General features: G+C 35.2%; 1 long non-coding RNA gene across 1 annotated transcript; it reads left to right on the top strand.

Moving 5' to 3' along the window:
• Positions 1-835: 835 nt before the first annotated feature.
• LOC120126068 lies at positions 836-21,530 on the top strand. The gene is made up of 3 exons (XR_005516425.1): positions 836-989; positions 11,259-11,265; positions 21,519-21,530. It is a non-coding gene; the product is annotated as an uncharacterized LOC120126068 (long non-coding RNA).
• The last annotated feature ends 6,171 nt before the right edge of the window (positions 21,531-27,701 follow it).

Raw genomic sequence — 27,701 nt, 5'->3', positions numbered from 1 at the left:
TAGGAAAGTATTTTCTCGATTTCTGTGCCATACTGATCAACCATTAAATTCCATTCGAACGTCCTCGATCTTTAATTCAACTTCCAATATTTTCCTCACTATCCAGGCCATCCAAATTACTAACTCATATCTAAACAATTTCCCTTGCCATAAAGATAGCTTATTAGAATTGAAATAATAATTTGGAAACTCAATTAGTATAATAGAATACTTGTGGGGCTACTTTAATAATTAATCACTAAAATTATGGACTGGACCAATTAATTTGCACTATTGGGCCATAAAACTAAACTAATGGAAATTATAAGACAAGGCCAAGTTCTTACCAAACCTTGAGAACTCATGATGTGATTTTCCACTTTATATTTTTAAATCTCCTCCCACGTGATTTTTCCTAATGGAATCATAACCCCATTTTCCCAACATTTCAATCTCATTTCTTTAACATTTCATAAACATTCCACATCTTTAAATTGTAGTTGTGAAGCTGTATTCCATCTTCGAGAATGAGAACTCAAAATTTCAATTGCAGCAGTTTTTATTATAACTGTCACCTCAACATTCTAAGCAGTTTTGCATGGACCTCCATGAGAGAAACCTTCCATGTCGACGACAAAGCTATCGGATTTATCATCGGCTGTGTATTGTAACCCGTTAATATGATCTGAAACTGATATCTTTTGTGTGGATATCTCGTTGGAAGATGTTAAATCCAGCTTTGGATTTTTCAGCCATGTTCAACATTTTCTCAGTAAAACGAAGTAAAAGGGAAACAAAACAATGAAGGAAGCGGTGGAATCAGGAGGACTGTATAGAGCATCCAACAATTGCGTGTTCAAATGGCACTCAAGAAATCTTCATGATTTCTTCCAGCACGAATTAACTATTCTTAAAATCAAAGAAAGTATCGTGATTTACAAAGAAACAAGATTCTGGAAAATGAAAGAAAAAGGTGACACAAACGAACAAAAGCTGAAGCTTTAATGGAAGTGGAGAACCTTAGATAAAATGCTTTGTCAAACCCAAATGGTGGTGGATAGAGAGATAAATGAATAAAACTACGTTATTTATAAAATGCTGGAACGAAACCCTTTCTTTTTGTATCTAACAAGTGAAATAATTGTGTGGATCCCATGGACTCACATGTCGAATATCGGCTTAGAATCATACTAGATTTTTCAAGAAATGGCAACTTGCCTTCAACCATAGAAAGTGTCGGTTTGAGTTTGGTTTCCCATTATTCTCATTATCCATTTTAAAACCTAATTGTTCTTTAAAATATCTCAATTTGTGGCCCTCCTTTATTTTGACTAAAATAATATTTATCAGTCAGATCTAAATCAACTAAAAATCAATTTCCAATTCTCTAGAATCATCTTAATATAATAATAATCAAGTAAGGACAAATTATACTCAAAGTTTCCAAATCTTCATAATATTTCTTGTGAACATAATTAATTTAAATCCCCAATTTCTTCCAAAATACCAATTAAATTCACCACTTTAATATTTCTAAAATTTAGCCCCTAAATTGGGGTGTTACAGATTGGGTGAAAAAAACGTATTTTTTATTTAAATAAAAATATTAATTTTAATTCAAACAACAAATTTACGATCTGTGTTACCAAAAAATTGATTTCAGGAGTCGGATACGCGTGGGGAAAGATTAGCACCCCCACAGCGCCCTAAATCAGTACCTAGTCAATTAATTAATTGTCTTTGCAATGAAATTTATGAGTTCGAGTTAAATTTAATTTAAGATCCCATACAAATAATATCCTTTAAATTTTAGGATGAAACACAATAATATTTAATTATTTCCTATCGAGAAGAATCGACCTCTCATGTCTTAAAGCAGTTAATCCATACTTCAATCGAAATAAATAAATATTATAATTACATTCCTAAAGTTCATTAATTTTAAATTAAAATACATAAATAACAATAAAATAAAAAATAAATTTAAGAATTTCTTTTTAAAACACATTCTTTGAATTTTGAGGGGTAAAACGATAACATTTAATTATTTCTAATCGAGAATAAATGACCTCACATGCCTTAAAGCAATCATTTATTACTCCAATAGAAATAAAGAAATATTACTATTTCAACCTAAAATTCAATATTAATTAGAGTGTTATTTATTTTTGAAATCATATTAAAACATGTACAAAAATAAAACAAAAATTACAAACATATACCAAACAAATAAGGTTAATTAATTATTTTACCAACCATTAATGAGAATAAGGATGTTCAATTATTTAAATACATCGAGATAGGACCTTAGATTCGATCTAACAGTCTTTTCTCGATGAATTTAATTAAAATAACACAATCTTTTTCTAAGCCCCAAATTTTAAGTGTAATCAAAATATTTTAAGGTTTCACTTGATGGAATACCCTTTTATTTTAAGATTGTTGAAAGGGACCTCTTATTCTTTAAGACAATCACTTTCTCTAATCACAAAATGAACGGATATTCCCTTAGTCAAATTATTTTGATTCGCGTCAAGAAATGCTTATGAGGATACTATGCAATTTAAACCTAAACATATATGTAACAAAATACACAAATATTTCATAATATCAATATATTTTTATATACAGATAACACTCGAAACACATATTACAAATATAGGACTAAATAATAAAATTGGGTATTTTAGTGTCACAACAGCCAATTAAATAAATAGAATAACATATAACAAAAATATATATATTATAAGCACTACCATTGTAATAAACCCATATATTCAGGACCAAGATGAACATATTTATCATTACATGCTAAAATTATAATAAATAAAAATAAATAAGATATGGGGACCATATTAAACTAAAAAAAATTACATTATCGAATTAAATTAAATCAAAAATAAAAAACAGATCAGGGACCAAAATATAAAAACATATTAAAACTATAGGGACTAGTTAATAAATATTTCTTTTTTAAAACCCTAAAACATACTTTTTATTAAAAATGGATAAATTACTAAATCAATACAGAAAAATTAAATTAAATTAAATAATCACTACACATGACTAACATGCAAAAAACACGCTTAAACAAGGGGACTAAACAATAAATATTTTAATAAACACATAACATACAAGAAAAAAAGGTAAATAACAATTTCGGTCCTCTCAGGTGACCAAAATGCAAAAACACGTTGAACGTAGAGGGACTAAACAACAATTAACTCAATCAATATATAACACGTATGAAAAAAAGGGTAAATACCAATTTTTGTCCTCACAAGTGACCAAAATGCAAAAAGGTGCAAACCTTAGGGGGACTAAATCGTGATTAACCTCTAATTTTCCCTATAAAAGTTACTTTTTACTTTTTCTTTCATTTTCAACCCAAACACAAAAAAAAACTCTCTCCCCTCTATTATCTCTTTCTCGGCTGGCCCACTGTCGGCTACCAAACACCGTCGCTCTGGCCGTCGTTCTGGTTGCCACACACGGCGGTCGAAACTCCTAAACCAACCCAAAATAACCTACATGCTTTGTTTCACTCTACTAAACCCCAATCTGGGGTCAAAATTATCGAATAATGCTCCTAAACACCGCAAAAAATCCCTCAAAGTTTTGACTTTCCCCCACTCCGGCGATCGCAAAGATGAATCGATCGTTCGATTTAACTTCTCTCTCAGGTAACTCTCTAGATCTACTCTTCTTCTTTTGTTTTTTTTCGTAAATATGTATTATTTATTTTTTCAAAACTAAAAAAGGGAAAAAATACCTTAAGAAACTTTTTCTTGTATTGCTTCCAGAAAAAAGACAAGGGATCCTTTTTCTTACAACTAATTTCGAGTTTTATACCTAGATTTACAGAGATTAAAATAAATAAAATAGATAATCTAATCTCTACTATTTTCTGACACCCTGCAAGGTTGTTGATGATGAACGTGCGTGGCAAGGAGTGGCCTTCCACTCGGGTAAGCCAATTGCCTTGGTTTTCTTGATTTTTTTTGTTTTGTTTCTTGTTGTTGTTACTGTTAAACTTGGATTTGATGGGATGTAATGGTGACAGGGTTTGTTGGCTTCTTGTCTGGGGATGTCACATTGGCCTGAGCAGCTGTCGGTGGATGCAAAGGAGATCCCGGTGTGAGCGGCGGTGATTGGAAACTAGGGTTTCAAACCCTAGTTTCTTATTTCTGTTGGGCTAGAGTTTAGGCCTCGTTTTGTTGGACTTCGGTTTATGCCCGATGTCCCTTTGTAATTGGGCCCAATTTTGGGGCTTGTAATTTGTCCTATAATATTAATAATAATAAATAAAAATAAATTAAATCAAAATAGATAAATAAAATAAAATAGATAAATAAAAATAAAAGAACCGGGTAAAAACGAGTGTCTACAACTACGATGTCGCTCCAGGTTAGTTGATTGGAATTTCCTAGTGGATTCTTGTTAGGTACTTTATTTATTAGTGATTGGAGGATTAGATACCTTCAATATGTTATGATATAAACCTAGCTACTAAGTATAGTAGAAACAGAAGAGAAAATAGAAGAATACTCTTCATTTCACTTCATGAATCTTACTTACATGATTGGAGGCTTGGTAGCTCATTTATATCAGCTGATTAACTATAACAGCTGGTTAACAACTTCCCTTAACTAACTAGTAACAACACTTAACAAATTCTTAACAACTTTAGTTACAACTAACTTTATACTAACATTATATACACTAACATTCCCCATGCAGTTCACACTTTCAGCTTTGCTCTCTGATGAACACTCTTCATGCTGTTCACATACACTAACATTCCCCATGTCATTATTCTTCACTTATTCGGACAATGTTTTTGTTGGAAGAAATGCGGTTAAGCTACGATCTCCCGAGTGTAATCTGAAGCCTCTCTTAGGCAAGAAAACACTCTATTTTGTCTGGTTAAGGAGAACAAGGCAGTTAAACTCTTGACTCTCCCCAAATATTTTCTACTATGGACACTTGGTTGTTAAGCTTCAAGTTCCAACTACCAATAGCAAGCATTGTGCCGAGCAGGAGAAGTTTCGATGCTCAGTAGTTTGTAGACCAATCTGCAGCACTTCCTACTTTTTCCATGCCAGTAGATTCCTTATTCGCCTCTACATCGACGCTGAAAGTTGCACCACAGACATGACCTGAACTGTCCACCCTCGGCATCGGCTTTAACTTGTTCAGAGGATGCTCATAGCTCCTTAACCGCCCGGGGGATGTGAAAAAGCACCCTTTCGGGAATGGAGCAAAAGACTTCCCGCAAACTTTCTTGACGGTCTCCGTATCATCCGCAAGAACCCCAACAACATTCTTTTAAAAATTCAACCTTGAGTTTTATGTTGTAAGAGAAAAATTTAGGGTTTTCATCCAAATCACCAAAGAATTTTGTCTAATAAAGGAGCTCAATTTTGGGATTCAATCACCAAGGTAGTGTATTTCTAATCCTTTAGAGTATTAAGCTTTCATAGATTTCAAGCAAATTCTAAGATTTGAGTAATAGCGCATTTTTAGGGTTTACTTTGATTTTATGATTAAACCATGTTTTAGGTATTAAAAAGTCTTTTTAACACACCTTAAGACCCCAAACAACTTGCAAAAGCTTTATAACAAGATTAAAAAGTAACTGAAGTCATTTAGGGTGATTTTTGGGTGATAATCGGCCTAAAAGGCCCATTTTAGGGTTTAAGTACTAATACTAGGATGAACAATATTGATATTAGATGAATTGGGGCTAAAATTAAGGGTTTTAGAGGGGAGTATCGATACTATCAAGGGAAATATCGATATACTGAGGCCCTAATTTCGTAGTAGAATACATTTTTGGTACCGATACTCATAGGGGTATCGATACTACAACTTGGGTATCGATACTACCCTCTTTCCATGATCAGCTTTGACACGATTAAGGTCTGTAAAAGCTTGGAATAGTTTGTAAGGATAAGTTTAGTCGGAGAGGAATGTAAATGGCCAAATTGGCCTTGAGATACTCATAGTAATGAGTTACAACCAGTGTAACCATAGCAGGCGTAATGCGTCCAAGTATCTTTAGTAAGCACATAACATATATTTATAGATAGAGGATTGGTGCATGGGGTGTACCGATGAGAGGTACGACCAAGTAATCAAATTATGATACAGTACATCGTATATCACAAGAAAGACCGAGGGTGTTGGACGCACATTTATTCCTTTAATTCAAGGGTGAATTGAGAGAAAACGTAGGATTAGCGAATAGAGTTTTGCTACCCATAAATGAACATGAGTTAGATACTAGGCCAATTATAACCTTATTCAGTAAAAAACAAACATAGAAACTGCCATGAAGTCTCGAAAACCAAACTTCCCCAGAGTCAGAAAATGACTAGAATATCCTTGAGTAGTGTATAACCATATTAGTGCAGATTATGGTAATAACATCCTAGTAATTCATCGCATAATATTCTATATTAAATAATGAGCGAGTTAATAGCAAGGGTGAATAGTAAATCAGTAATAACTCATAACAATTAGAAACAGAAACAATAATAATAAAACAGTAACATCTAGAAACAGTAACAACTAGGATGTCATCAAACTAACCATTCTATGAAACTCGGGAAATAGTCAGGATACTAGAGTTACTTTAGCAATAGAGCAATAGTCTTGTTTATCAGTCTGTCAATGTATACCAGTCAGTGCCAAGACACTTCACTTTCCAACTAGGCTCAAATGCCCTAAGACTCAATGGAGTAAGTTGGCAGGGTGTACATTTTCGGCGTAGCTCCAAATGTCACTCTATATATTAGAGGGATAATGTGTACGTTTTTTATATACTTCTAGATCACACCTAAAGTACCCACGGGTATTATGGTAGGCTAGAAAGGTGTGAACTTCAAGATCCAGCCCCTCAGCCGCACCATGATGCCTGCCACATCCTTATATTTGTTGTTGTGTATCATATATTAGTATATAGTAAGATAGAAGGGTGCGTGAGCTTTGAGATACAGCCCCCCTACTACACCATAATGCCTACCTCAGCTAGTGTATGAGTCACAACAGAGTCAGTATTGCATTTAGATAATGCTTGACGGAGTTAGTGTTGCATTTAGATAATGCATAGGAACATCAATATCTTAATTAGTTAATGTGTAGCAGATACAAACATTAGGGTTATAGACCCTTTAGCAGTGTACTCATGGTTAAACCCTTAGTAGAGGATTTAGGAAAGCTTGAGACCCCTACCTAAGAAATTATTCAAGTAAAACTAGGTAGCACTTGATCCTGATCATGATGTACCTACTACTTACAATGTCTTTAGCATGCTTACGTTTTGAAATTCATATACTGCTCTAGATTAGCGATTATGTTGGCTTTGTAAGCTCATCCTTCGGATGTTTTCCATTGGCAAGTTAGTAGCATGAGCAGTTCATGGAGCATTATCGCAGTATGAATTCCAACATCCCCTTCAGAGTATTATACCATAGCATAGTGGGAATATGTATTCATAGAAACTTACTAATGTATTCAGTCTACTCAGAGTTTGTATTTTTAATTTTAAATTATATGTCATAGAGTTTCGATTTTGTAAAATAATTTTATAACATTATTTATGTTTTATCTATGATACCATTTAGAATTTTTGAAAAACAAATGAACATATTTTTTTAAAATCAGGGGTTGTATCGGTAGCCCAATGTGGTACTTTAGGCCAATCAGGTTTAGGGTGTTACATTTAGTTGTATCATCAAAGCATCAGGTTGAGTTAGTGCTAGGACCCAGTGGTTAGTATAAGTAAGGAGTTAATGAATATATGCCCCTAGGTACTGAAAGTACTTGTATAAGTCTGGAATCATGATGGTGCTTCCTCTCTTAATCTATGTTTCAAAGATGGAGAGGCGTGTCTCTCACCCCTGTAAAGTTAGTAAAGGATTTGCTAAGAGCAGTAATTTTTTGTGTCCAGTTAGGAACGGGCATCGCAAAAGTGACTTTTTCTAGAGGTTTAACTTCCACTCTCAAAGAGGTAGTGGACGTTATTCCTAGAGCATAGATAATTCAGTCAGCCACCCAAGGTACGTTAGTGGTAACAAAATCCCTAGTACAGAGGATAAGGAAGTAATCACATAGTTAACTTTTTCGGTTCAAATGATGATGACCCAAATTCAGCTAATCAGCAGTTGAGTGAGATCACTTGAATTTTAGGTAGCTTCAGCTTACCTTAGAATGTAAGTTGTAATGCAGCATTATTTGCTCAAGGGTGATGCTATCAATTATTTGAAAACTGTAGGAATGGCCATACAACCAGAGGTTCCCTCGTAGAATCAATTCCTGGGTGAGTTTAAAGAAAGTATATTAGTAAGGCGCATATGGATGAATTGAGAGTGCATATCTCTCAACTAGTTCAGGGATGACTCAGTGGATGAATATGAGAAGTGACCTTCTTAGGTTGAGTGTTATGCTCCATAGTTATTTATGGCCAAGTCCTTGAAGTGCAAGGGTCACTTGAGAGGATTCATTTACATATCTAGCAGCAGATCTGCTTAGAAAGTTTTAGAGCAGATTATGAGGATGAGTTTGTTGGGAGAGTTAGGCACCTTGAGTGTAAGGACTTGTATATGAGTAAGTTTATCTCAGTTAGTGACAGAGTGGACAAGAGGTTCATGTGAGCATAGAAGAGTGACGTCAGTTAGTCTTTAGTCGAGTCAGCGGTGAGTTATAGGGTCTCATGGGAGACCGTCAGCTCCACATCAGTGGCGAGCTTTAAATGCTCCAGTAGAGTTTTAAATTACCTAGAGTGTGAGAATTGAGGTAAAAAATCAGCAAGGAAGGTACTTTAAAATTTTCAAAGAAGTGTTATGGATATGGATCATTAGCTCTTATAGTGAATGATTACCCTAATTCCAATGGCGATGTTTCAGCTCGATTAAATGAAGAATCTTAGTAGTTCAACATGATTGAGAACCTTCATATGGACATGTCAGTTTTATATAAAAATGAAAGTGATGAAGCATATTAATCACTTCTCGATTCAGCTTGGTAGATTATGAGTAGAGAGGGTTAGGATATTGTTGTCGTAGATGAGAGACAGATAAGAAATCCAAAAGTGCATATCCAAACGGTTAGTAGGTAGACCATTGTGAATATTTAAGGCTACCTTAGAAAGTCATTGAGGGCTTAGATCAGACCCGATAGTCGACCTAAAAGGTGTGTTGGCACAAGTGTTACTTGACCTCATGATTTGGGACAAAGTTAGGAGAACATGTGGTTGTTCTTGTTGAGTTGAAGATCAAATCTAAAAAATATTTAGCGTACAATCTTTCACCTTGCATGTTTCCTAGAAGAGTATCTTTTCTTATGGTCTCATCAGATACGAGACTATAAGGAGGTCTTTGTATTATCAGCAGAGGGTTTGTGCAATTGACCCACAAAGAATCAGTAATCCCAGGTTCAGTCTGGACGTAGAGGTCTCATTGAGAGCATTAAGAGTACTCAGGTTACTATTGTCACTTTAGCAATCACCCTGTCATTAGAAAATCTCAGAAAATAGCTCAGCAAGTGCCAAGGCACTTCAGTTTCTAATTGGGCTCAGATTTCATAAGTACTCGCAAGGATTAAGTTAGCTCGGTGTATATTTCAATGCAACAGTTCCAAAATTTAACCCCATATTGTAGAATTATTTTAGGTGTTATTGTTAGTAGTGAGTCTCAAGGTGTAGCGAAGCAGACATTACCAGGATGTCTTCTTGCGAGCGGTAAGTGAATCAACTAATTGATCTAAGCCTCGTCAGTAATGTCTTCATTGGTATATGAGCGCGAGTTATATCACACCCAGCAGTACTCAACGTTGTATAGTATCGCAGATTTTGGGTGTTTAAGCTTAAAGAAAATTAAGTTTGTTAAGCGTAGTATGAAAATCGAGAGCTGTCATCGAATAACTCAGTAATGATAAGTTGTAGTAAGTTACAAATGCAGAGTCTTCGAATCCTTAGACAGAGTACGTTTGCGCCAGATCTTCACCTTGTGAGGCGTACTCTCCAAGAGAGCCAATATTGTTAGTTTCACTTGATAAGTGGTCAATTTTCAATTTTGAGCACCCTAGATCTTAATCAGGCGAGTAAAACATATGTAAGTCCCAAAGTAATGAGAAATAGTCTGGTAGCATGGTGATTGTAAAATCAGAGTTTCGTATCAGAAGCATAGAGATTGACATTCGTCGAGAAATATCAACATGTCTTCAGTAGTCGGTACGAGACAGTGTTGGCAAGTTCTATAAGATATTAAGGTAGAGCATGGAGAGTTACCTATATCCAGCAAGTAAAAGAGGTTATCGGGTTATGCAGTGAACTAACTCGATTGAAAAAGGTTGGCCAGATAAGGATTCAGCGATAGTAATGATTTTGAAATAGTGTCATCTTTGTGAAGCGCTCTGAGCGTACATTATCATATAGTAAGAGAGTAAATTCTTTGGAAATCGTGCTTCTCAAAGGTTTTTGCTCAAAGTTTAGTGTTGGTAGCACCCTCAGAAAATTATAAACCAATTTTGCGGGTTTCGAGCAGCATGTCAAATTGTAAGGACTTTTTCCTTGAGAATCAATTTCTATAAGGTTTAAGCGCTTCAAGATTTCTCAATGTTGACCTAAGGATGGTCATTCAAACTAGGTAAGTATTGATGATGAAATTCTTTTAAAAGGAGAGAGTTGTAACACCCCAAATTATGGACTAATAGTTTTGGGTCTACCTGGAGGTAAGTGGACCCTGTAGAAATTATAATTCATATCGTTGGGATAAATTGGGTTAGACTTAAGCCCAATTAGCCATAAAAAAGGATTTTGCATAATAGAAATGAGAAGAGGGACCAGTAGTGTAATTAGCCCATTCTCTTAAAGATGAAAACCTTATATCATTTTTCAACTTCATTTTCTCCTTTTTCTTTCTTCCATTTTCTTCCTCTCCAAGTCATAGCAAAGGTAAGATTTTTAGCACTTTTTTAGATTTCAAATTCATCATAATTAAACCCCCAGTAATAATGTTTTAAAATTCAAGCTTGGGTTTATGTTGTAAGAGAAAATTTTAGGTTTTTCACCCAAATCACAAGGAAAGGATTTTGACTAAGCAAGGAGCTCAATTTTGGGATTCAAGCAACAATGTAGTGTATTTCTAATCCTTTCGAGTATTAAGCTTTTCTATATTTCAAGCAATTGCGAAGATTTGAGTAATTGAGCATTTAGGGTTACTTTGATTTCTTGATTAATCTATGTTTTAGGTGTTATTGGATGAATTAGGGCTAAGATTTGTGGTAAATACCCATTTCATGGTTCGAGTATCGATAGATGAATAATATTGATATTGGATAATTACAGCTAAAAAACTAAGGATTTTAGAGGGGAGTATCAATACTGCCAAGGGGGTATCGATATTGTCCCTAAAGTATCAATACTCAGGGTAGCAATATCAATACTAAGGTCCCAATTTTCCAGCATAATGCATTTTTAGTACCGATACTCATAGGGGATCGATACTTGACCCTAGGGTATCGATACTACAACTAGAGCATCGATCTTACCCTTCTTCTATGATCAATTTTGACCCAATTAACGTCTTTAATAGTTCGGAATAGTCCGTAAGGATAAGCATATCTGAGAGGGATGTAAATGGTCAAAGGGGACCTGAGACACTCGTAGGAGTTACTTACAACCAGTGTAGCCATACAGACGTAATATGTTCAAGTATCTTCAGTAAGCACACAACAGATATTTTGGACAGAGGATCAGTGCACAAGGTGTACCAACAAGAGGTATGAACAACAAATCAAATTATAAGAACAATAGTGTCGTATACCGCAAGAACGACTGAGGGTGTTGGACGCACAATATTCCTTTAATTAAAGGGCAAATTAAAGGAAAACATAGGATTAGCGAATAGAGCTTCGCTACCCACAATGAACATATGTCAGATACTAGGCCAATAAGAACCCTAGCCAGTAAGTAACAAACATAGAAACTGCCGTGAAGTCTCAAACACGTAGAAACTTCCCCAGAGCCAGAATGATTAAAATATTCTTGAGTTGCGTATACTAGATCAATACAGAATATCTGTAATAACATACTAGTGATTCCTCGTATAACGTTCTAGATTAGAGAATGAGCAAGTTAACAACTAGGGTGAATAGTAAACGAGGTCAGTGATAACTTATAAAAACTAGAAATAGAAACAGTAATAGTAACAGTCAAAACAATAACAGTAACATCTAGAAATTACATAGCTAGAAATCATAAAAACTATCCTTTGTATGACACTCGGAAAACAGCCAGGACACTTGAGTTACTTTAGCAATAGGATGATTGTCATGTCAATCTGTCCAGGTATATACCAGTCAGTGCCAAGGTAATTCTTTGCCAGTTAGGTGCAGATGTCCCAATAATCGATGGATTAAGTTGGAGGGGTGTACGTTTTGATGTAGCTTCGTATCTCACCCCATATTTAAGGGGTGGGTGTACGTTTTTACGAAATCACCTCAAGTACTCAAGGGTATTCCGACAGGCTAGAGGGGTATGTGAGCTCAGAGATGAATCCCCTCGATTGCACCAGGATGCCTGCCACAACTTTATGTTGTTATTGTGTATTGTATATTAGTATCTGGTAGGAAAGAATGGTGTGTGATTTTCGAGATGCAGCCCCTCATCTGCACCATAATGCCTACCTCAGCTAGTGTATGAGTCACAACAGAGTCAGTATTCCATTCAGATAATGCATGGCAGAGTTAGTGTTGCATTCAAATAATGCATAGGAACGTCGGTACATAATTAGTTAACGCGTAAAAGATACAGACATTAGGCTTAGAGTTTAGTAGTGTACTCATGGATAAACCCTTAATAGAGGATTTAAGGAAGCATGAGACCCCTACCAAAGAAATAAAACATGTAAGGCTTAAGTAGGTAGCACATGATCCAGATCATGCGTGTACTTACTGCTTAATACCATGCCTTCAGCATGCTTGAGTTTATGAAATTCTTATGCTGCTCTAATTAGCGATTATACTATTGGGCTTTGTAAGCTCAGCCTTCGGATGTTTTCCGTTGGCAGGTTAGTAGCATGAGCAGTTCGTGGTGCCTGTGTCGCAATAAAAATTCTAGCATCCCCTTCAGAGTATTGTATCGTAGCTTAGTGGGCATATGTATTCATAGAACCTTACTTATGTATTCAGTCTATTAAACTCGGAGTTTTAATATTTTAATTTCAAATTAGTGTCACGAAGCTCCAATTTTGTAAAATGATTTTAATAATTTTTGTTTTATCTATGATACCATTCAAAATGTTTAAAAAAGAAATGAAGAGGTTTTTTAAAATCATGGGTTGCCTTGGTAGCCCTGTGACATTTTAGGCCTAATTGGGTTTAGGGTGTTACAATTAAAGTGTCAATTCTCATCATTGAATTTTATATTAATGTTAATAAATTGTTCATCTTTCTCATCAAACTCTAATTGTATCTCTTTAATTTGGTTTTTTAAATTTTCACCATCAATTCACAAATCATGTTCCCGATTTCCATATCAATCGAAAGTTTTATTACATTATTTATTTCTTTTCAAAACTCAATGGGAAGAAAAAGTTGAAGTATAATTAACATTCTACTTTTCTCTTCCATATTTCACAATTTCTTTTAAAATTATAACTCTCGCTTTTTAATTTCTCATTTTTCTATAAACACAAAGTCATAATTGTTATCATCAATTACGGTGCTTGAATCATATTGAAGATTGTTCTTAAAATTCTAGGTAGATCATGTTTTCAAATTCTTTCTTTGAATTTATATATTTCCAAATTCTAGATAAGATCATTCTTTGATTTCCAAATGCTATATTATATATTGAGAAAATATGTTAGAAATGATTGATGCTAAAACTATCATCAATGATTTACATCAAAAATGCTCGAAGACAATTTTTTTATAAGTATTAGCATGCTTAAATATTTTTTGACATTTTTATATTGTATGAATTATTATTTGTTTAATTTAATAAAAGGAATTCTACTAAAAATTTATATTAGACATTACTTCAATTTCCTTTAAATTATGGGCATATTTTTGTTTTTGGCCCGAGACAAGAAGTAGTCAGGACCCTGTCTCCGATAAATCCATTTTGTAGAGTTTCTCAATAACCGATCGTGCGTCCCCTTCGATTATCACATCTTGGAAACCCATATCTAGTGCAAACCGGACTGCATGCATCGCTGCCAAAGCTTCCGTTTGAAACGCTGAGGTAATTCGCCCCTCATCTTTGACATGCATCCATGATATTTCCTTTATTGTTTCGTATCATACCCCTGACCCAGTTCTTCTCAGTGTTTGTATGAAACAAGCATCACAATTGACCTTCACTGCCAGAGGTAAAGGGGGCAACCATCGAACTAGCTCCTGGGGGCGGACCATGGATCCTACTGTTAGCCGTAACATATTCTTTACACTTAGCCCTGGCCAATGTAACTAAATCCTCATCTCTCAGAAACTACCCCTCATGATAGAATCTGTTACGAGCGTACCAAATAGCCAGTAACTTGATTACAATTCCTGTGTGCTTCGAACTTAGGTAATGACTAAAAAACCAAAACAACCAACAAACCTTCTGCAGTAATCTGATTAGGCCATGTAAAGTTCATTGATTTCCATACCAAACTGGCTAATTCACATTCTCTTAAAGCATGTACACTAGATTAAACAGTAGTTACATAGTGTAGGCAAACAGAGTATTTAAAATAAGCTTAACATAAAAATTCTACCTAGTGGGGGTGAAGTTATGAATGAATTTCCAAACCTGCAATTTATTTTCTGTTGATAAGCACAAGCCCAACTGGTCGAAACACCTCTTTATCCGCAGACTCTATTTTAGCCCTGAAAGTAACAACCAATAACCACAACGCATAATGTGAACTCTCGATCGCTTTCCACTCCAAATATTCAATCATCTTGACACCAGATATCGAAATACCTATATTAAATCAACTTCTCAATCGTAAAATGTAATGCACCACATCTTTCTTCCGAGACCGTGTGATTGTATCGATTAAATCTGCCAGTGTTTGTACCAAATCATTCCTCGTAGACGTGACATGAGATGGCCTGCTGTTCGGGGACAAAAAACATTCCAGATCGAGATCAAGTTACCTGTTCCTACCTTCCATCTTATACCTTGTAGTAGAAGTTATTTCGCACTCCAGATGCTTCTCCAAATGTATGAAGGTGAAGAGCCCAAGTTTGCTTGTAAAATATCACTAGCAGGGAAATACTTTGCTCTCAAAAGCCAATCCACCAAGGACAACGAATCGACCAACAATCTCCATCCTTGTTTATCCAAAAGCGCAATTTTAAATTGGCCAGGTCTCAAAAATCAAGTCCTCCAACTCTTTTAATGTACAGAGTGACAACCAAGAGCACCAGTGACTGCCCCCTTAATAGTCGATTTTTGCCACCAAAATAGTGCTATAATACTCTCAAGTTCTGAACATTGACCTTTTGGTAACAAAAAAAAACAACTCATTGCATATAGAGGAATAGCTTGAAGCACGGACTTGATGAAACCTCCTTACCCCCAAGAAAGCACACGGACACTCAACTCAAACCCAATTGTTGAATTTACGTTAAGTTGAGAAAAGTACCTTTTGTTTCGACCTACTAATGTTGACAAACAAGGTATTTTCCAGGTTTGAACTAGAAAACACCTCAAAACTACGACGAACATCCCTAGAATTCTCGTCAATGACGTTTGAACTGAAAGAGCCCTGATTTATCAAACTTTATAGCTTGGCCTGAACTGCTTCCATATATGTAAAGGATTTCTTAACTTGTGAAGCTACTCGAGAAATAGCCTCCCTAAATATTAGGCTATCATCCGCAAAAAGCAGATAAGAGATCCAAGGCGCATACCTGAATCGTACACCCTTTATCTTTCCACAAATATTCTCATTGAAACAAGCTAACAAACCCTCACTACACAAGAGAAAAGGTCGGGTTGAAGGGATGCAAGGCAAAACTACTCCCTGTCACTCTATTTATACTAATGGAGTAAGTGACTGTGCTCACACATAATCTAATCATCTCTATCCAGCTTTCACAAACCCATCTTCTCTATTATCGCCCAAAAAACTCCACTCCACCTGATCACGAGCTTTGCTTATGTCAAGTTTTGGAGAAAAATAGCCAGTCAACCTTCCCACTTCTTCTGGAAAAAATGGATTCTTAGGCCTTAATAATGTTGTCCTTTATCAATCGACCCGGAACAAAAGCATTTTTAACCTCATCAATACAAACATCAGATGGCATTGCATTCTCATTGCCAACATCTTTGAAACAATCTGAGGAGGACTTTATAGGCTAATAGGACGGATCTAGTTCATCATGCACGGTGCATCAACCTTTGGGATGAGTACAATATGGTTCAGATTGATAGCCGCATTTCAAAATGCCCAGGCAAGAGGCCAATACAATAATTAACTACCTCTCTGAGCAATCACATGCCAAAATCACTGATAAAATAGTGCTCCCAAACCATCTTCACTGGAAACCTTTAGAGGATTCAAATATTTATCCACTTTAGTTACAAGTGTAACATCATTAAAGAAAACTCCAAAGAGGTCCAAACTCATCTCAGTAGTTACAATTGGGGTCACACTATCCAAGATTTTATCCACTTTAGTGTAAGATGAAGTAAAAATGGACTGAAAATAATTAATTGTGAGCTCCTCCAAACCCTTCTCACTCTCAACACTTAGACCATCATTTACTTCTAATTGAAAAAATTTATTATGATGCTTCTTCTGAAAAGCAAATATGTGGAAAAAGGTAGTTTTATTATCGCCAGATATTAACCAGTTCACCCGGGCACGTTGTTCCCAGTATAGTTCTTGCTTGTCTGCTTCTAAATTGATTTGTATCTTACTATCAACAATATCACCTAACACTTCATCACTCGACTCAAGCTCCAACAAATCCCATAATATTTTTTGAAGGTCAATGGCAGTGATATGTTTCAGTCTACAAATGGCCTTGAACCATTTATCCAACCCGTGACACAAGTGACGGAGTTTTTCGGGGACCATCCCCTCAACTTCAGACCATAACCCACCACCTCAACTTCACAAGAATGTTTAAAGAGCCATGAAGCTTCAAACTTAAAGTGCCAACGTTTAATCCGCATATCCCTCGTAACAATATTTAGTAGCAATGAACAATGGTTAGAAAAAGCATGCAACATGTGTCGTAGGAAAAAAATCTAGGAAATTCCAAGTAAACCATGCACGCAAGAAGCCAATATCAAATAAATCAAAATCGTCCATTACATCACGAAAAGCATCCATTTGCCTTTCGTTACGCGTCAGCCCGTATTCTTTCTCATACGAGAACATAATTTCATTGAAACCACCGATCACCAATCACGAGATAACCAAACTATCATTTAAACATGTTACCAATTCCCAAGACTCAGAATGTTGTTGTTCCTCAGGTGCTCCATAAAAGCCCATACATCTCCACTTCAATCCATCTGAATCAAAGTTAAAATCATCACAACTATATGTGAACCCGACATTGAACGAAGGGTAACATCACAACACTGCTTCCAAGACAAACACTGAAACCAAGAATACCTTGGGGTTTTACTTCCATCCCATTAAAAAAACCACAAGATCTTCGAACTCTCTTCATCCGTGAATTATGTAGTTTTGTTCTATGAAGAAATTATAGAGGGGTTGACATCTCTTAGCATGTACTGAATACGATGTATCGTTCAAGGCATCCCGACCTCAAACATTCCAGCTTAGGACCTTCATTACTTTCAGCTGGCTTGTGCACACAAGGCTACCGATTAAATTGAATTTCCAATAACATTTCCCCTCAGCTGAAGCCACTGCAACATTTCACTGCCACTTTGTAAGACCCTTTTCCTATATTTGTACCCGAATACGAGTCAAAGATGTCATATCAAACATTTCTTATGTGAAAATCAGTAAAATTTTCTTTTTTTAAGAAAAAAATCATCAAAATTAAAATTAATCAATAAAAATATTTAATCGCGTAAAATCAAAATATAATAATTTAACATAAAAAATCAAATCCAATTTTTGGTAGCAACATGGCAGTTCAATAATGTTTTGTTGACACCGTTTTCCACCCGAGCAGGGAAAAGACCGATACCGACTTCGGAGTTTTTCTCTTTGAAAAGTGTTTCGAAATGTAAGGAGTCACCACCAATCATTTAAGGTGCGATTGGGACACTGTAAAAATTGGGTGATTTTAATAAAACATTTTTTTTATCAAAATATTGAGTTTTGGGGTCTACAAAAATCCAGAAATCGGTTCTGGAGTCAGTTACGCGTGGTGAAGGATTAGCACCCCACAAGAGCCCAAAATTAGTACCTAGTTGATTACCCTATATTTAAAATCGGAAAATTTTGAGTTCGATCTTTATTTAATTTGAAAATCATTATAGATGCAAAATTGAAAAGGGTATTCGTTTATCGAGACCAATAGCATTCGCTCCCGAGCGTAAATGCGGGAGATCAGCTATTGTGCCTAATAACCGAATAGTGTCTCATTTTTAAAAATCATGAAGTGGTTTTGAAAAGGATGTTGACTTATTTCGAGAATTAGCAATAGTCACCCCCAGAGCATGATTGCGGGAGATATACTATTAATTCCTTAATAAGTAAACAGTTCCTTAGAGTTAAAAATAAAATGCAATTAGACAAAATTTTATTCATCCTAATTAAACTAAAAGTAAATTAAGGTTTTTTCCTAACTTAAGATGTCAAATTATGAAAATTAAGGAACCTAGGGGACTAAACCTAAATGCAGGCTCTAATATGAACCCTATTTGATTTTAATCAATTATCGAATCGAATAATCGAGATGGTCCCTCGAGTTACGCGAGGGCTGACTCGAAATATCCCCTAAATTAAAAGGCTAGTTTTAAATCTAATCTAAAATGGAGGCTCTATTAACCTATTTAATTATGTCAAAATTAAAACACTAATCGAATTTCGGGACTAAATGTTAAAGTTCTAAAATTGATTTCTAAAAGATCTAAAGCGTATGACCTAAGTTGATAAATTCTAAAATTGAGGACTAAATAAAAACCGAGTTTTTGTCTATATTAGTAAACTTGAAGTTTTTAGAAATATAATAAATTAAAAGTCGAACAATCGATTCGAGTAATTGGACATGTTATGCGAAAACTCCAATCGAATCATTCCCTAATTAAAACTAAGGTGAAATCCTAATTACTAAACTTGATTCGAATATTAATAAATTAAAACTAAATCAAAAATGAAAATATGTAGCAAATTTAATAGTAATAAATTTAAATAAATAAAATAACAAATAATAAAATAAAAACGTAACAACAACATAAAATAATAAAAATAAATAAGTACAATGACCTAATTGCATAAAATCTAATAACAAGCTCAAAAAAAATAAATGAAACTATAATAAGGGACTAAATTAAATAATTCAAAATGTAAGGGTTAATAAAAATAAAATAAAAAATAGATTTAGGGATTAAAATGTAAAAACACGCGGAAGTTACAAGAAATTAAAAAAAATTCTACCAAAATATATATATCATGCGTAAAATGGGTGAATAACAAAATCAGTCCCTTTAGTGACCAAAATGCAAAAAACACGCTAAAGTTAGGGGATTAAAACAGTGAATTTACTAAAAAAAATTAAAGCATGCATGAAAGAAAGGTAAAATATAATTTTGGTCCTACAGGGACCAAATGCAAAAACACGATAAAGTTATAGGAGTTTATGACATAATTAAACCATTATGTTTTCTATAACTTATCCTTTATTCATTGTAACATGTTTCAAATAAAAAGAAGAGAGAAAATCCTCCTCCCTCGCCTGGTTTCGTCCAACCCCTTACCGACCAGTCATGATGGTCGAAAACCCAAAATGCTCAAAAATTCAAAAATATAGATCTAACCCCCTAGACCCTCCTTTGATGCTAAAACCACCGAAAAACTCTTCTAAACCGTTCGAAATCAGCTGAAAACCTTTCAGCTACACGGACTGACGACGCCTCTGATGACACTAGTAGGATCCGACCCTCTACTTAATTTTTATATTATTTTCTTTTATTATTTAGTATTATACTAGGTTCGAAAACAAATAAATAAATAAATATAAATCTTGGTTGCCTATTTTTTATATTCGAATACATGCAAGGGCTTTTTTTATCCAGAAAATCATTGTATATGTTTTAAAAAAACGAAACAGGAGGGGATAATTTTATTCGAACTAAAAGGAAGTTTTTTTACTATTGTCTTTCGAAATTAATCAAAAGAGAAAGAGAACATAAAAAAAGCTATTCGAACATAATAAAAATAAAAAAGGGATGAATAACTTTTTGAATTCGTTGTTATTGCTTGAAACAAAGTATTACAATATTTTTTGGGAAGGATTTTGAATTAACCGCCTATTACAGTTTCATTTTTGGGTTAAATACCCATTTTTTACAGAGATGAAAATGATTCCAACTTGTTTTTTCTTCTTGTTTCTGCTGCAGGTGATTGAGTGTAGTGGAGGTGGCCTTCTTTGGGTATTGGGATAGAGAAAGGTGGTCTATGATTGGGAGGGGAAATGGTGGGATTGGTGGGTAGAGGAATGGTGGATTAGATTTCCATGTCGGGTTTGGTTTGTCCGGGTCGGGTTTTGGGTAGTTAGGTAATTGGGCTTCGGTTTTGGGTTTAATTTTAAGGTTTGGCTTGAAGCCCAATTTAGAGTTCTAGTTTGGTTAGTTCGGTTGGGCTGAAAATGGTGATTACAACTGCCCCTCTTTGCTTATTGTTGTGAAACATGAATGAAGAAAATATAATAAAGCACCATTTTCAACTTGGTCTTTTTGTCACGTTGCAAACTTCGATGGGAATGCCAATTTTCTCTTTATGTGAAATCTTCGAGTCCTTGCCGCAAATGATGTCATCTTTTCTTCGTTCTCTGGTTGAGTCTACATCTTTAGTTCTTCAAGTACGGATTCTTATCATGATCTTTCCATTGGAAATATGATCCCTTGCCTGATGCATTGCTTGTAATATCCCAAATATCAGACTAGAGACAACAAAAAGGGAAAATTTAAGATTTAAATTGAATAAGTAGTAAAAGATGAGAAAAAAGATTATAATAGTGTTTAGACTAAATTGTATCAATAGATAGTTAAGAGGGCATTTTAGTCTTTTAAGAGGAAAATGAAATTAAAAAAAATAGGGATTTAAATAGGAAGAAATAGGAAAGTAAAGTAATTTTTTTTTACACTTATTCTTCTTCTTTTAATGGAGATTCTCTACTCCTAGTATAAGGTAAATTCGCAATAGATCATGTTCTTAAATATTGTTTGGTAGCATTAAGTGATATATGTGAATAAAGAGGATTAGATGGGATTAAAATGAAGAAATAAAGGAAATAATGAGGATTTTATGAAATGGGTTTTGAAAGGATATGTTAATATAGGAGTGTTTATGGATGTTTTATGGTAAAATTGACTTGTCATAGAGGCAAATGAGTGATTAGAAGAATTGGATAGGATTAAGAACACATTAGAACAAGTGGTGTGATTTTAGAACTTAATGTTCTTGGTAGATGTTAGATGTTTTATGAAACAAGGTGAAGGAAAATTTGTATGGATAAGTATAGAAGCATTAAATAACATTGTTGGGTGTAAATAGAAACAAATTTGGCCCCATTTGGCTAATATTCGGGTTAAAAACTAGAAAATCTGGGCAAGGGTATCAGTACTAATAAAATAGTACAAATACTATAGGAAAAAAGGGGATCAATTTGCAGTATCGATACCGTTGAGGCAGTATCAATACCATTATAAGGGTATCAATACCAAGATTTTGGTATCGATACCGTAAGGGGTATTGGTACCATAGTATAGTAGTATCGATACCATGGTAAGGGTATCGATACCAGGCAACATCAAACCTAATTTTGGTATTGATACCCAGAGGAAGTAGATACAATAGTTGAAGTATCGATACAATAATATTGAAGTATCGATACCTGGTAGTAGTATCGATACTATTGAGCCTAAAACGGTCAATTACGTTATTGTTATAAAAATTAAGATTGCGATATTTTGAATATTCTTAAGTACTAGGTTAAGAGATACTAACATTTGTAATTATGTGTACTCAATGGATATGGTGTAAATCGGAATCAAGCTCCTGATCAAGTAAAGTAAAGGCAAAGGTCAAGTTCTAGAGTAGCAATTGGTGAGATTTGGATATTAAAGCAAGGCAAGTCAGGTGAGTACATTTATTGAATGCAATTTTATTTAAAGGCAATATGCAATAAGGATAATTAAAATGTTAAACTTTTAAAGTATTTTACAATAGTTACTAAGTTTATTTAATGTATGGGAAGAATATCATGAATGAGTTTTAGAGTATGAACTGCTCTAAAACAAATTAATAAAAGAATAATGCATATGGGTGCATTATTGGCATGAAGGGATGCCATAGTTGATATGCATATGGGTGCAGTATCGGCATAAAAGAATAATGCATATGGGTGCATTATTGGCATGAAAGGATGCCATAGCCGATATGCATATGGGGCAGTATCGACATAAAAAATAATGCATATGGGTGCATTATTGGCATGAAGGATGCCATAGCTGATGATATGGGTGCAGTATCGGCATAAAGAATAATGCATATGGGTGCATTGGCATGAAAATATGCCATAGCTGAAATGCATATGGGTGCATTACTGGCATAAATATATAAGACACTTGAAAATGAATAATGGTGTAGTATTAAACATGAATGGATTATGGTTCAGCTGAGAAGGATTATAACATCCTTAGAGAATATACAATTAGATGTGAATTCAATAAAAGGATATACTTATGTATATATCTAAAGGTTATTTTACAATATTATGACTCAATAAGAATTTACTTAACGTGTGTGTTCCACGCGTAGGTAACAACAGAAAATAATCAGTAAGGAGTGAAGATGTAGCAACAGATATCTTCCACTAAGGTTGACTCACCAATAACATTAGGGCGGTAGTAATCCTTTTGTAAACTTGTTGGCATGTAACTAAATTTAACAAGATATTTTGTAAGATGTCTAATGAAATACTTATTTATAATGTTCATTTATGTGGAGTTAAATTTGCGACAAAACTTTAAAGACTTTTCAAATGAGTAAACAATTTTTAAGTGATGTGACATTCGTATTCGTTTACGTAAATGTATATAGAATATGGGTGTTACTTATTACTATCAGAGCTACAAGTTTAGCGATTCTCGACCAAATCTAGTTCTATTTAAATTTTAAATAGAAAAAAGGATTACATGCCAATAAGATTGTCAATGTTACTGAGATGGTGACATTAGAGGGTGATTGATGACACTCCTTACTAATGGTATTGTTATTATGTATGTTTTATAGATATCAGAATCCTCAAACTCGCGAAGAGCGGGAGAATAAGAAATACAAAGGGAACAGGAGTGAAAGTTATGAGGATAATAGTGCACATCCTCTTCCTCTGAAATGTAAGTGAACCTATACCTCAAGGGATTCCGACGCCTTAGTTTGGAACTTTCATGCAAGCTCTTGATGATATACTAACTCAGTTTCAACCTCCTCCTCTCCTCCAGTACCTAGAATGTTGATTCCAATGGAACTGAAGAGTTAGGAGCACCAGAGTTCTGAGGAGATGAAGGTGAGGGTCCTTAAGGCCAATATGTGCTAAATGATATGATATTAATGCTTAAAAACCTACAATGCTCAGATTAGGAAAAGTTGGGAGGAGTTGTATCTTTTCTTAGAGGATCAGCTTGAGTATGGTGGTCCAATACTATGATGTATCCACCCCCGAAGCAAGTCACCTGGCAATTTTTCAAGAATAATTCAAAACCAAATATGTGGGTGAACAGTTCAAACGAGCAATGCTGTTGAAGTTCCTTAATTTAAGCAAAGTGAGTCATACATGACTTTGAGGTTGAGTACAACAAGTTGAACCGTTTTGCCACTGAAGTTGTGTCAAACAACAAGGTAAGATGTGATTGGTTCATAGAGGGTTTGAGGTCGAAGATGAAAGAGATGATGTTAGCCTTGAATTTGTCGAGTCTACAAGAAGTTATAAACAGAGCCAAAGCTATTGAAAGAGCTCAGAAGGAAACATTAGCGGTGGAGTAGAGTGTTCAAATGGGGAAAATAGTGGGAATACCTTCCACTCCCCATCATGTTAAAAGAGGCAAAGACTCGAGTTCCAGATTCTCTGAGAGAGATAGTTTTGCAGCAGCTTCACAGAAAAGTAGACCATCCCATTATTTTGTTGTTAGCTCGGGTAGAGCTTCTAGAGAAAGGAATCCATGTTAAAATTGTGGCAAATTGCACCAAGGAGTATGTAGATTTATCAGTGGAGCTTGTTTTCTATGTGACAATATGGGTCTCTTTTCCCTGAACTACCCTAAGAAATCTGGTTATAATTCGGCACAATCTGAAAAATCAGTGGCAACCTCAAATAAAAGTAGAGGAAGAGGTAGATCCAGGGGACATACGGATTCAATACTGAGACAAGAGACTAAGGGAGTGGCTAGAATTTACAACATTAGACCACTGTGGATCGGGATGACCCTGATATCATAACAAATTTTCCATCTTTTCAATGAACATGTATTTGTTTAGTCGACCCTGGTTCTACTAAACATACATTAGTACAAAGTGTTAAAGCTAGATGAATTCCTTTAGAACCAATTGTGAGTGAGATAGCAGTAAATCCTATGGGTCACAGTGTGAGAGTATCTAGAGTATGTAGTAAATGCCCTATAAATATCCAGGGGATTGTGTTTTTGGACAATTTAATGGAATTTTCCTTCGATGAGTTTAAAATTATTCTAGGCATGGATTGGTTGTCTTCACATTATGGATGGGTCGATTGTCGTAAGAAACATTTGTTTAAAGAATGTTGAAGGTTCAGAAATTGTAGTAATCGGCGAAAGATAAAAATCATCCTCGAATGTGATATAGGCCATAACTGCGAAAAAGATTATGTCGAAAGGATGTCTAGCTTTTCTAGCCATGTGATAGATACTAGAATTCCGGAAGTTAGAATAATGATATTCCCACAATTAGAGAATTTCCATATGTATTTCCTGAGGATTTTTCGGGAATCCCTCCAGATCGCGAGGTAGAATTCAAGATTGAGATTTATCTGGGTACCAAACCTGTTGTTATGGCTCCGTGTAAAATGGATCAGACCCAACTGCAAGAATTGAAAGCCCACTGCAAGAATTACTCGATAAGGGTTTGTAAGACCTAGTGTTTCGCTTTGGGGAGCACATGTTTGTTTGTGAAAAAGAATGATGGGTCTATGTGATTATGATCGATTACCGTCAGTTGAATAAAGCCATAATAAAGAACAAATATCCTCTTCCAAGGATTGACGTTTTTGACCAATTGAAATGAGCATCGGTGTTTCTAAGTTAGACTTAAGGTCGGGTACCATCAGTTGAAAATCAAAGAATATGATATTTCAAACACAGTTTTTTGAACTTGGTATAAGCATTATAAATTTGTAGTGATGCAATTGGTTTGACTAATGCACCAACAACATTCATGGACGATGAACTGAGTATTCTAATCTTATTTGGATCAATTTGTGGTGATATTCATGATGATGTTGGTATTCCAAGTCAAGAGAAAACATGATGTTCATCTTCGAGTAGTTCTTCAGACGCTTCACGAGAAGAAGTTGTATGCTAAATTGTCAAAGTGCGAATTTTGGTTAGCCGAGGTTGCTTTCCTTGGTCACATAGTTTCCACAGAAGGCATGCGAGTAGATCCAAGAAATATCCAAACTATAGTGGATTGATAATCTCCAAGGAATGTATCTGAGCTTCGGAGTTTCTTGGGACTTGTCGGTTATTATAGACATTTCGTGAGGAACTTCTCAATATTAGCTTTAGTGCTAACTAAGTTGTTCCGGAAGGATGTGCCTTTTGTCTAGACGGAAAAGTGTCAAAAAGGTTTTGTAGGGCTCAAGAAATTAACAGAGGCCCTTGTACTGGTACAATCTAAGTCCAAAAAGACTATGTTGTGTTTAGTGATGCATCTCATAATGGACTGGGTGTGTGTTGATGCAAGAGGATAAGGTGGTGGCTTATGCTTCAATACAGTTGAAGAATCATGAGAAAAATTATCCGACGCATGATTTGGAATTGGCAGCAGTTATGTTTGCATTGAAAATCTGGCGTCATTATTTGTATGGGAAACGGTGCCATATCTATACTGATCACAAGAGTTTGAAGTATTTATTGACTCGGAGAGAATTGAATTTGAGGAAAATAAGGTGGATTGAGCTTCTAAATGATTATGATATAATTATTGATTATCATCCTAGAAAGGCGAATGTGATAGCTGATGCTCTAAGCCGAAAGATTTGTGCATCTTTACGGGCTTTGGATGTGCAAATGTCATTTAAGGAAGATGGTGCCTTAATTGCGGAGCTTAAGTTAAATACGATGTTCTTGGATCGGAATAAAGAGCTACAAAGTCAATATGAGAAATGCTTGTTGAGAATGGCACAAGTCGAAAAGAATGTGAATAAAGATTTCGAGGTAAGAGAGAATGGATGTCTTTATTATAGGGAAGAGTTTGTATTCTGGGTAATGAAGATTTGAAGAAAGATATTCTTTATGAAGCATATTATAGTCCTTTGATGATGCATCCCGGAGGTAATAGGTTGTATCAAGATTTAAAAGTCGTTATTGGTGGCCAGGTATGAAAAGAGCTATAAGAGTTTGTGGCAGATGGTTGACATCAGCAAGTGAAAGCTGAACATCAAGTACCTTCTGGATTACTTCAACCGATATCCATTTTGGAGTGGAAGTGGGAGTGAATTACCATGGATTTTGTTTCGGGAGGTGCATATTCGGTCACATGATGGGAGTTAAATTTGAGCTTAACTAAGGATAAGGACCTAGGAAAACTTACATAGGATAACTCAGTAGATCATGAAGAACAAATGGTGAAAAGTTGTCAGCTGACCCCCGAGCTCATAGCTCACTTGAGTTGAATTTTTGAGCTAGCTAGAGACCTCATTTTAGTTGAGAGTTGCACCATCATCTTCACCACACAGAGCACTACAAATATGGTTTAGGTCAAATTTTATGAATTCGTACCTTTTCGCGAAGAGTTGCCAATCCGAGAAGTGCCCTTTCACAAGGAGTTGTCCTAAGACTCATCTTCATGTATTTCATCTATGGTCAGCTCATCTTCAGCTCAAACACATGGGAAGTAGCTCAAAATGATAAAAGGATGATTAACACAAAGGTACCCTTTCATAATTAGTTGCTGCCCCATTGATGCCATGTCATCAAGATACAAGATGGAAGCCAAGTCACACCTAGTTGCTCCTCAACATCACGCCAAGGAGAAGCCACACCATAAGCACCCTATGTCGCCCATGTGAATGTCTCATGACCAGCCCACATATGTGCTATGCATGTGGATGAAATATGTGCCAAAATGAAGAGGGTTATCTCCATTCGGCCAAACCATCATATTTCTTCAAGTTGGTGCCAAGATGAAGAGACAAGGGAACCATTCGGCCAAAGACATCTCCCCTCATCCAAGCATCATCTATTTTCGTTTTAAGACATGTATCTAGCCGAATAGACACCTAATTATCGGCCAAACCTATGCAAGCCTATAAAT

This window comes from Hibiscus syriacus, unplaced genomic scaffold (assembly GCF_006381635.1).
Source record: "Hibiscus syriacus cultivar Baekdansim isolate YM2019G1 unplaced genomic scaffold, ASM638163v2 tig00110450_pilon, whole genome shotgun sequence".
NCBI lineage: Eukaryota > Viridiplantae > Streptophyta > Magnoliopsida > Malvales > Malvaceae > Hibiscus > Hibiscus syriacus.
Note: the sequence above shows the minus strand (reverse complement) of the source record. Positions and strands in the feature narration are given on the sequence as shown.